The following is a 12,189-nucleotide window of genomic DNA, read 5'->3' on the forward strand; positions in this document are numbered from 1 at the left end:
TAATGTTTTTTAATCAACACCACACACACAATCATGTGATGATGGTGCTAGGCAAGCGTGTAGTACACAGTGACAAGAAGCCCTGTCTGTCTTGTTAAAAACTTTTCCTTTATTCTTCATTGATGAAACACTGGCAAAAGCTTTTAAGCACAGAGGAGAGAAAAACACTCTTGCATTTTATAAAAAACTTATTACTGGAAGTAATGGCAGTGTGGTGAATTAACTAGGAAAGTAACAAGACTAGAAATAGGAAAGATGGTTAAGGAAGCTTTTAATATCTACCGAATAATTGCACAGCATCTAACTCAGCTTATCTGAGCTTTACAATCCCCTGTCGGCACTATTACAATCCCTTTCTCACACGAGGAAACAGACTCAGAGGAGGTCACACATGCTCCCATTGCACAGCTAGTCAGTTAAAACTTAGAAATCGAGTTCAAGCCCTGGTCCGTGTGCTTCACTGCAAAGATGTATTACATTCCAGAATGCTGCAAGCCGGACAAGCAATAATGAGGACATCAGTCAATCCAGAAAGAGGAGCTGGAGCAGAGGGGAAGATCCCAGATTCACTGGCTATTTAGGAGGTAAAATGGCCATTACCTTGCGGCTGTGGAAGCAGAAGATGAAGCAAGGAGTTTAAATTTACACTCAAGTTTCAAGGGTGAAAATGACTTACAAATTTTCCATAATGTGACCATTTTACTTTTGTAATGTTATCAGTATCTACCGATAGTTTCAAGGACTTTATGGACAGCCCATTAACAACTATATTTTTGTGCCCACTTTTCAATTCCAACTTTCTGGTGCGTTACTATAGTTTCAATGTTCTCCCCGGTTTCTCGCAATGAATCTTTCATCATAAATGACTATTCACCACATGATACTGGCAAACTATGAGAGGTTATGAAACTCCTTCCTTGCTTTTCCCTTAAGAAGCTTAATGGTTTTCTCCTGAGCTAACAGTGGGGCATATCAAGAATATTAGAACCCCTTCTGGCTTTCTCTTGTTTTAATCACAGAGGAAATATACATATATGTGTATATATATACACACACACACACACACACACACACACACACACATATATATACACACACACACACACTACATTCACTCATAGCACACATCACTCACAGACACAATTTTTTCCTATTCCTGTTTAAACCACATTTTAATGTATCTGCTCTTAATAGTGAATTAAGGGTGGGAGCCACGATTTCCTGGGGGCTGAAGAAACCTGAATTGTACATAAAGTTTGAATGCAAACAGATATAAACATTTCTCTAAGGAAATGAGCAACAGCTTTCATTAGCTGCCCAAAGGGGCCTGAGACCCCCCAAAAGATTAAGAACCACGTGGCCATCCTTTCACGGGAGCAGTCATCAGCGAACCCACTGAGTAAACGCACACGTAGGAGACTTCAGTAAGCAAACAAGCCGTTCACTGCAGTGTCCCCATGCATGTACAGGCCAGCAGCAGGCCATGCCCGAGTTCTGCTCCTTCTAAGTGATGCCTGTTTTGCCATTTATTTCTTAAGCTAATGGAGCAAAATCATCACCTACATAATTAAACATAGCTCCCTGCAAAGCTGCAGTTCAGACAGCAATAGAGGATGGCCAACTGTGTATTTTTAAACTCTAATTTTAGAGAGTACTTTCATGTTATTTTGAACATTTTTCATAAATTAATTCTGAATCCCAAACTGCTGCCAAGATTATACCAAGGGGCATTCTACAGATAGAGAACATAGAACTCATGGCATGACAAAAGTATACCTTTGCAAGTTAGTGAATGTAATTCCTACTGTTATTTTAAAATCTATTTTACTACAGTCTCAGATGCAAAATTCTCATTGCCCCAGAACCTACTGACCTATTGACAGCAAGAATTTGGCATACTGTATATATATAAAAATCTCTGGTCAGACCTAACCACTGACTGAATTATAGTCTCAGAAACAAAAGAGAACCTATCAGTGTGGGTGAAATTCTGTTGAATTTAGGCACCTTTACACCAACAAAGATCTTTATGAACAAAGAGAAAGAATCCATACAGTATTAAATAAGAACTACTTAGAACTTTTAAAAGTAACATCTAAAGCTGTCTGATAAACTATTGACCATCACCACATTGGAGTCGATTCCACAAATCCTCTGAGTCTAGCATCTAAAACAATAAATCCGCATTTTTCCTCCAAAAGACTAAACCCTCCCAGAGAAGAAAGACAAAGATTCATTTAATAAAAATTTCCTTTACCTAAAGAAGTTGTAGAAACTGTCTCTCCTTGAGTCTGAAATTCACCACTTTCTTTTTTGAATTTCTCTTCCTCTGAGCAGCTCTGAAGATGGCATTCAGCTTCCAGCTGGAACTGCTGGGAAGCCGCCTGTGCAGGGGCTTCGCCCCCCCACCCCCAGGAAAACAGCAGCCCCGATCTGGCTGTCAGTTCCACTACTTCAGATCTGCTGGGCCACCTCACAGTGCCCCGGGACTCTGCACCCTACCACTTCAGAGAGCGGATCCCAAGAACAGGGAAAGGATCTGAGGCACAAGATCAGGATGCAGCTCTAGAGAATATGACAAATAAACACAAAGGGGAACTGGCTCTGTTCCTCAGGGTCCTGCAATTAATCAGCTTAAATGACTTCATGTTGGAAGGTCACATTCTAGCTTTACAGGACACTTCCTTCTCTGCCCTCAATAGGATTGGGGATTTAAATAAACCCTGGCCAAACATCTCAATAGAATACACACTCCCTTTTCCAAAAAGCTTTTTTCTGAAAGAAATGTTATATACCAATGAAGTTATCTTCAAACTGGAGGCAACAAAATACATATTGAGACAAAAACAAATAAGTAAACAAACAAGCAAACACGTCAGGCAAATAAAAGAAAATACAGACAGAGGCTATTTTTGATACTAAGCATATCAGAATTTATACTATAATAAGTTATTTTATTAAAGTTTTATATAACCACTAAAAAGGCCATGCATAATGCTATTTAAAGTATTGTCTAAGAATCGTTATTAAAACTAAGGCAGTGTTCTCAGTGATTATTAAGTAATTTGGAAGCATGTTCAAAACACAAATAACATCTGACTGAATTGTTTGGGTTGAAAAGGTTCTAGGTGTCTCACATACTTTTCACAGGAGGTTATATCAAACATGAATTGTCATAGCATATTTCTGCACCTGCAGAGATAAATACAAACCCAGACTATCAAAACTCTCTCTCTCTCTCTCTCTCTCTCTCTCACTCACTCACACACATGCGTGCGCGTTTTCCAAATTCTATTTAATGTACTGGTATATTTAGAAAAACTATGTTTTAAACAATAAAATTCAGGTCTGGATGCAGAAGTTACATTTTGAAACACAGAGTGAGCCATTCCTTTTGATTTCAAGTAAGAAAGAGGAAGACTGAGAGAACAGGAATGTGCTAAAATAAGTCTGTCTTCCTTTTTGATCAGTTAGGAGGTTAAGTCAGGAAGGTATCTTTGATCCTCAAGTATTCTCAGCCCTTCCAGAAATAGCATTCTCCCATCATCCTAGGATGGTTAGAATTTCCTTATCAGGACACAAAATATTTCTTTCCGAAACATAATAGATTATTGCCTGACAAGTGGCGGAACAGTGTTTAGAGCATCAAAGTGGGATGCTGGGGACCCAGGATCAAAACCCTGTGGTTGCCAGCTTGAGCACGGCTCACCCAGCTTGAGCACAGTCTCTCCAGCTTGAGCTGGAACATGGGGTTGACGGCTTGAGGGGGGATCATCGACATGACTCCATGGTTACTGGCTTGAGGCCAAAGGTTGATGACTTGAAGACCATGGTCGCTGGCTTGAGCAAGGGGTCACTGGCCGGGCTAGAGTCCCCCAGTCAAGGCACATATGAGAATCAATTAATGAACAACTAAAGTGATGTAGCTATGAGTTGATGCTTCTCATCTCTCTCCCTCCCACTCTCTCTCTCAAAAAGATTTTTTTAAAATAATACATTATAATAGATTTTAATGGCAGAAGATATAACAAGATACAAGAACTAGAAGTAAGAAATATCCAAGATTATGATGTCACTGAAGAAAGCAGGGGAATAAAAGCAGAAACATCCAAGTCTACTTAACAATTTTAGGAAATAAAGCAAATTAGACGAGGAAGTATTTCCATTTTCATCATGAAGAAAGTCAGTAAGTTATCAACTGTGAAGGCAGGAAGAATTCCATTATAATGAGAAAAATGAAAGCTTCGGAACGTCAATATCTGCCAACATTAAGATGTCAGATGCAGCACAAAGGATGGGTGGTTTTCAGACTAGACACTCTCCCTGAAGTTCAAAAGAACATGAAAGCAAGATCGAAATTCGCTCTGTTGGATGACCACAATGGAGGACAGGTAGGAGCCTCACTGGGTCACACTGAGGCAATCCTGGAGGCAATGAAGGTTGGGGAGATTGGGCCATGGCTAGCGTTCTGCAAGAATGCTGCCCAGGACAGAGGGGAGATTCTGGGGAGAGCAAAGACTAGGACCTGAGAGAATAGTAACTGTAAAAACTGCCTTCATTTACTATAGTGGACTATACGTCAGACACCGTAGTACGCCAAACACTTCATATACAGTGTGTGCAATTCTTCAACGCTGCCTGACAAGTGTGTCATTTACCTGCTGTTTTCAGTTAAATAAACTCAGGCTCAGAGAAGTGCGTCAGAGGCCTTCTCTGTCAAGTGAAGGGAAAGTAGCTGGAAGGACTTAGTGAGGCGGCACATGGAAGAGCACCACGCCAAGAACCGGCGCCCAGACACGCACCTGTCCCAGAGAATCATGAAGGACACCCAGGCAGTCTTCAAGAGTATAATTCTACCAAGAAACAGATGCGCCTGTAGGTAATCATACAGAATGGCATAAAAATTAGCAGTCTATAATTGTAAGTAGGAAAATGATAAACAGAACTACGATTCACAAAGATCCCAGTGGCAAGGGGACACAGGGAAGGTTAAAGGTGGGGTTGGCCTGAACGGCAAGACACCATGTAGGAAACTTCTGCTGCAATCTATGTTTTTAAAAAGCCAGGGCTTATTTCTGAATTCAGGAGTAGTGGTAAGGACAGAGAGTGGGAACTGAAGAATTAAGAGGTAAACTGAGCAGACTAGATTGTTAAACATACAGAGGGCAAAGAGAGAGGAAAGACTCGGCCGGCACCAGGACGAGCATAGCGGGCCACTCCCGGGGACAAGAAGCCCAGGAAGCCGACTCAGGAACGAGGCTGAGAAGATGAGCCTGGTCTGGACGCACTGAGCGTTAACGAGCTCTGCGGCACCCATGTGATGAGGAAGACGAGGGAGGACCGAGGAGGTCAGGACTCCATGGTGTCTGGGTAGGACGGAAATGAAGGAGGTAGATGAGATGGCCAGGGAGCCACGCAGAAAAGAGCCCTAGGACTAAACCAGAGGAGATGGAAGGATTTTGGAAGAGCCTGGCAAGGAGTGGCAGGTATAAGCAAAATCAGAGCGACAGTGGACAGTCCTGGAGTGGAGGACGTGCAAGGTGAAGCCTAGCCTGTCCGGCTGTGAACCCCTGCGGGGCATTTCCACAGGCGCGGTCTCAGGCTACCGTGGGAGTCAAGGCCAGGCACAGGAGGAGGAGGAAACGGTTAGAAAAAACAGAGAAGAGAAAAAGCAGTCTAAAATGTCAAGAAGCTGGGCTGGACTAAGGAGCTGGGTTAGAGATGAAAGTGCAGAATTAAGGGGCAGTATTTTTCCCTAAAGATGGAAGAGACATGCGTATTTGTATTCTAAAAGGAAAGGCTCGGAAGAGAAGCAAAGTCAGCTTACAAGCAGGACGTGAGATAACTGGTGGACTGAGGCCTCCAGAAGAGCAGATATGGGAACGACCAGAGCACAGGTAAAGGGACGAGGGGCAGGAGCAGGTGGTGCTCCGTACAACAGGGAAGGAGCAGGGCGGTGAGTGGGTTTGCAAGAGAGAGTGCGAGCAGTCTCACCTACTCCATCAAAGGAGTGACAAGAGTGAGTGACTCCCTTCTTCCAGGAGTGAAAGGAAGTGGTGATGAGAACTGCCCTCCTGGGAAACAGAGCACGCAGCCTGGCACCCAGACGGACGGCCAGCGCTGCCCAGCTGGGCGGAAACTCCGGGCTTGCAGGGCCACCAATGTGCAGGGCTTTGTGCTTCTTCTCCAGCAGTGCTCGGGGCCGCGGGACAGAAATCCGAAGGCAAAGAGGACTCATCCAGAGCCAGGAGGTGAGCAGCCATGTATTAGGAAACAATGACAGGGTATGAGGGAGTTCAAGGTCCTGGCAAGGGAGTGGCTGAAATGAGAAAACCAGGGGCCTGGGCAGACGTGAAGCGTGGAAGAAAAAGGAAGAATTCAACAACTATGAGTCTTAATTAAAAGAAAAACTGGCAGCATGGAATAACGATAAGGGACAAGATCAGACAATGACATTTAAAGTTCAACATTGCTAAAAAGTTTCAATTCTGACTGTGGAGCCATGGAGTAGACGGACTGAACTGAAAAGGAGATTCAGGTCCCTGGATGGAGGCCCTCAAGGCGCGACGGAATCAGGTGGACCTGGGCAAAGGGCTGTCTAGGGGCAAGAACAGGACTGGGGGCACGAGCAGGGTGGCGGGAAAGAGGGAAGACACAAGCAGGTGCACCGTGCACATACACGCGTATGCATGCGCTCCTGCGTGAGCGCGCGCGCGCACACACACACACACACACACACACACACACACACACGAAGTCACAAAAATGGAAACAGTAGCGATGAGATGGCATAAACCTCAAAGTGGGGAGCTGGGTTTAGCCGTGAACAGGAAATTACAAGCCTGCAAGGAGCTGTGAGAACGCTGCCCCGCTGCTGGGAGGGGGGGGGGGGCTGGAGAAGCTGGTAGAGGGACAGTGGGCTCGCAGGAGCCGAGGCCAAGTTGGGGTACAGGGGAAGCAGGTGTGCATCTGACTGGAGAAAGAAGGGAGGAAAACATCCCATGAGAAGTCACTTGGGCCAGGGCCAGGGACTCCAGCAGAAAGGGGATGGCACTTAGGAGAAGCACCCATTTGCTTCTCCACCCCCCCCCTCCTTCCTTGCTGTCTCTCTCTTCCCCTCCCACAGCCGAGGCTCCATTGGAGCAAAGATGGCCCGGGCGCTGGGGATGGCTCCTTGGCCTCTGCCCCAGGCGCTGGAGTGGCTCTGGAGTGGCTCTGGTCGAGGCAGAGCGACGCCCCGGAGGGGCAGAGCATCGCCCCCTGGTGGGTAGAGCTTCGCCCCTGGTGGGCGTGCAGGGTGGATCCCGGTCGGGCGCATGCAGGAGTCTGTCTGTCTCTCCCCGTTTCCAGCTTCAGAAAAATACAAAAAAAAAAAAAATTGAAAGAAAGGGGATGGCACTTCTGGGTCAGCAGAACAGTGGCCCCCAAAGATGTCCACATTCCTAATCCCTGAGCCTATGACACTAACTCACATGGCAAGAATAATTTTGCAGATGTGATTATGTGAAGAATCTTGAGATGGGGAGGGTAGCCTGGAATATCCAGGTGTACCCAATGCCACCACAGGGTCCTTATAAGAGGGAAGCAGAAAGATCAGAAAAGGAAAGTGATGATAAAAACTGAGGTTGGAGGGAAGGGAAGAGTGGGGGAGGGGCATAGAAGCCACAAAAAGCAGGAGGCAGATCCTTCCCTACAGCCCCCAGGAGGAACGTAGCCGAGCTGACCCACTTCTGACTTCTGACTTTCTGAACTTTAAGATAATACATTTGTGTTGCTTTAAACCACTAAGTGTGTGATAATTTGTTACAGCAGCAAAAGGAAATTAATACAACACCTTAGCTATGCAGAATACAAATTAAAACTGTATTACTAAACCATAGAAAATATATGAAGAAACCCAAGAAAGTTTCAACTTTTCTTATGGTAACTTTTATTTAGTTCTGAAACACCAGTTTATTTTTTAAATGCGGAAGCATCCCTGCTCCGCAGGGGCCTAAGCGCATGTTCAGCATATCTACTCGGCTATCCAGCCCCAGCGGGGGAGAAAGCATCTGCTAGGGATGGAAAGCAGAGCTTTCCAGTGACTAAGGACAACAGGGATGCACAGTTGGGGGGACTCGCTGCCACCAGAATAAACAGGGGGGAGCTAGGGAAGCTGTGCCCCTCCCCCAGAGCCTGCCAGCGCTGCGGGTGTGCCTCACCCAGACTGCTGAGCCCGTACAGGCTGAGTTCCGGGTCTGCTAACAGCCAGGCAACGCCAAGGGTGAGTGTCTGGTCTTCATGTGGCTCCTCTGCGGTCCCCTGGTTCCCCTGTCAACATGAGTTAGGCGGATGGTGGCTGCCTGGCAAGTCCATTTCAACGGGTCAGAATGAGTAGGCTGGGGCAAGTACGTGAAGGGGGAATGGGCCTGACCTGTGGTGGCTGCAGTGGATCACGCATTGACCTGGAATACTGAGGTCACCAGTTCGAACCCGGGGCTTGCCTGCTCAAGGCACACATGGGAGTTGATGCTTCCTGCTCCTCCCCCTCCCTTCTGTTTTTCTCTCTCCTCTCTAAAATATCAATCAATAAAATCTTAAAAAAAAAGAAAGGGGGGATAGTAGAAGGGAAATGGACCTTTGAGGTTTAGAGAACAAGAAGAGACACAGAGGCCTTCGAATATGGCAGAAACGGAAATGTCGAGTGGAGGCAACAAGAAGCAGGAACCAGGGCAGGGTCGGTCCCAACAGGCCTGGAGGAAGCTCTGTGTTGATGCCCTTCTGCAGATGGGGCTGGACTGCGGCCTCTGATTCTCGCTGACACATGTGAACATGATGTCATGGGCAACAGGGAGAAAATGCCTTAGGACAGTACACTGTGTGGTCAGCTGATGGGCAGGGAGAGAGAAGAGGGGAAACATTTTAATACCAATCTCAAAACAAAAGAAATCAAATCAAGACAGGCACATTTTACAGGCAATAAAGAGAAAATGTTTTTAAATTTTCTGTCAACAGAAGGTGTTCATATCCTCATATATTCATTATCCCAGATGGTAAAATAAATTATAAATTATAAAACACTTTACTTTCTTTGTACAAAAATAAATTTGAAACAGACCTATAGATGTGTAAAAAACCTGTGTCTATAAGAGTATCACAAATAAAATAAGAGTACTCTCCTTTAAAAAATACACACACTTTCTTGGTAGAATATATATCCGATTTGCACAATAAAACTGATTATGTGGGGGAGGGTGTCTGTGCATCCTCTTCTAAAACATGAATATTAGTATGGAAATTATAAATTAAAAGTAAAGCAAGACATTAAGGTCTTTTCATAGTTTTCATTCAAAACATGCAAACTGTATATTTTAAGTGTTATTTTCAACATTTTGGGGTGAAAAGCTGAAGAGTTCCATCTCAGCTGGCTGACCTGAACACCGTTATTAGCATTTACACAATGAAAGTGTACATTGACAGTCAAGAGCACAATGCCAATACAAAATTGAGTTTGGTCTGATATACCTCAGAAGGCTGGCTTCTGCTTTTTGATACTATTGAAACCTATTTTTAATTATATAAAACCATGCTAACCTCATCTAAGCATATAAATGTGAGTTAGGTTAACACTGTACTTGAACACAAGCATCTTCTCAGCTCATTGGGACACACGAGACATAATAATCAGTGCCTTCTCTCTTCTCATTCAGGGTTAGAAGAGGGACCCTCTCCAGAGCATACCTAGGAAACTCACCCCTTATACACTTCACAATCAACCTTCTGCCTCATACCGTTTTTCATGCCTTATGGGCGTATCTCATATCCCAACTGGATGGCAAGATTCTGAGAAACCATGTCGTAAATTCCTTGGTATTTTAGTAGAGGTCTTACATGGTGCTTTGCACGCACAGAGCCTTAAAAACATGAATAGCTTGACTGTTAAGTTAGGAATAAAGAGATAGGCACTCCAACATGTCAGACGTGTTGCTTTCTCGTGCACTAACACGGTCACCTTCAGAGTTGTAAGAGTTCAAAGGCTTGAGCAAGCCATATTTTAAGTCATATTATCAGCCAGGAATCATCAAAGATAGCATCCCCTGCGTGCACTCATCTCCACTCAGTGGAGACTCGCAAACTCTCAGTTTACCCCTCCAAGGGGAACCCACTCCTGTCCTGACATGTCCAAGACTGTCCTGTCACTTAGCGCTTTGCAGTACCTCTTCTGTCAGATCTCTATGAAGTCAAGGGACAAACAGTATGTGACCCATGGCCAATTAATACACAGCACCCAGTAGTGCCATAGATTTATTTTGGGAACAGAAATCCCACATTTGCCCCTTGCTGGTTTTTTGGTCAACACTAGGTCACAAGAGAAAATCTGGGGGAGAAAGTCTCTCTTCTGCAGGTGTTCTTACTCTAGTTGATGGACCTTAATGGATCTTAGAGGAGAAACCCTTAGAAATGGTGTTAACACGCTGACTGTCTGAGATGAAGGGGAGAAGGCAGGAGCTAGTCAGAGAACCGAACACTTTGCTGCCACAGCCAAAGCTTGCCTTGCACTAGAAATTGGACAAACTGCACCCCTAACCCCCAAATATTAGAATCAATCTTGGGTGGAGGTAAGAAAAGATCTGTGTCCTAGAATCCTGATCTGAGGATCCGAGGTCTAGCCAGCGCAGGTCTAATTCCTAAGACACTGCATCATTCATGGCCAATTTTGTCACATGTAAGCCCTAACTAAAGTCACTGACTGTTCCTACATGGCTTCTGGCGGCCTTGAGACCCTGGACAATGAGTGATTCCATCCAAGCCTGGCCTCTGCCCTTTGGGTGAACTTCACATCTTAGACCCTGGCTGGGCTACATCTGCGCCTGGGGGTCACGGTACCGCTGGAAAGCACTGGCCAACTCCTGGTCAGGCCCACTCTACCCTCCTGATCGGCCATGAGCACTGCAGCAAGGGCTCAGGATGGGCACGGGGAGCGAGGGAAAGAGGGGTCACAAGAGATCCCTTACCCATGGAGCTCACCTACTTTTGAGGTAGCAGGGACCTGACTCAAGGAGGGATTGCTGCTCTCGTGGGCCTCTACCCTGCTCACAGCAGCCCTGAGGAGTGGCTCAGGCTACAGATTTCCAGGAGCCAGCCCTGAGCGCCAATCAGGCAGGTCTCAGGAATACCCACACATCTGTGTTTTCCGAAGCTCCATAAAGTATCTGATGTGAATACGGGCTGAGATCCAGTAAGAGAACAGTCAGTATTTGAGGTGTCGGCGCTTGGTTTCTCTGTCCCTGCTTGCACCACCTCTTCTCCCTACTCCACTGCCAGGTCCCGGATTACAATTATTAGTCCTTTCACATATAAAAAGTACTAGCCCTACCCCAACAGATGTCATGAAATGTAAAGCAAATAAAAGGTTTTAGCTTCTCACTGCTAGTTAAAATGCAATCTAGGCCCTGGCTGGTTGGCCCAGTACATAGAGCATCAGCCCAGCATGCAGATGGTCCAGGTTCGACCCCAGTCAGGGCACACAGGAGAAGTGACCACCTGCCTGTCTTCCCCTCCCTTTCCCCTTTCTTCCTCTCTTCCCCTCTCACAGCCGGTGTCTCAGTTGGTCTGAGTGTGTCAGCCTCGGGCACTGAGGATAGCTGGGTTGGTCTGAGCATCAGCCCCAGACAGGGTTGCTGTGTGAATCTCAATGGGGGCACATGTAGGAGTCTGTCTATCTCCCATTCTCTCCTTAAAATAAAAGCAATTTAATGATGCAAATCAGATATATTTTTTTTTAATAGTAATTGGCCCTGAAATACTGAAAACACAAACAGAGAATAGGACAACGGACGTTTTGGTATCAGGGTAAAGATCACCCCTTGAAGCTTTAAGACCCCAGGGCCAGTAGTCAATTGGTCAAGAAAGTTCACACAGGCTGCTCGGGCATCTTCACAGTCAGGTAGGACATGATTTAGGGCTGTCTCCTTTCACATGTTGCCAGACCCATGACCTCCATTCAACGTATCGAAACAGATCCCTCGAGCCTGGTCCCTGGGCGGACATATGCAAGTAACAGCAGCTAATAACTTCCCCAAGGTGACAGCTGGTAGGTAGCAGCCCTGGATTTCAAGCCTGGAGTCCAGCTCCAAAGCACACACTCGGAAGCACTGAGGCTGTGACTGGCTTTGTTTCCTCATTTTCCAGCAACTACATGTCAAATAA

At 45.6% G+C, this 12,189-nt stretch overlaps 1 protein-coding gene across 2 annotated transcripts in view; it reads right to left on the bottom strand.

The window, feature by feature from the left end:
- The window catches only part of L3MBTL4 (L3MBTL histone methyl-lysine binding protein 4), a 488,059-nt gene that overhangs the window by 342,448 nt on the left and 133,422 nt on the right, over positions 1-12,189 (bottom strand). The window lies entirely within an intron of this gene.

This window comes from Saccopteryx leptura, chromosome 11 (assembly GCF_036850995.1).
Source record: "Saccopteryx leptura isolate mSacLep1 chromosome 11, mSacLep1_pri_phased_curated, whole genome shotgun sequence".
Taxonomy (NCBI): Eukaryota; Metazoa; Chordata; class Mammalia; order Chiroptera; family Emballonuridae; genus Saccopteryx; species Saccopteryx leptura.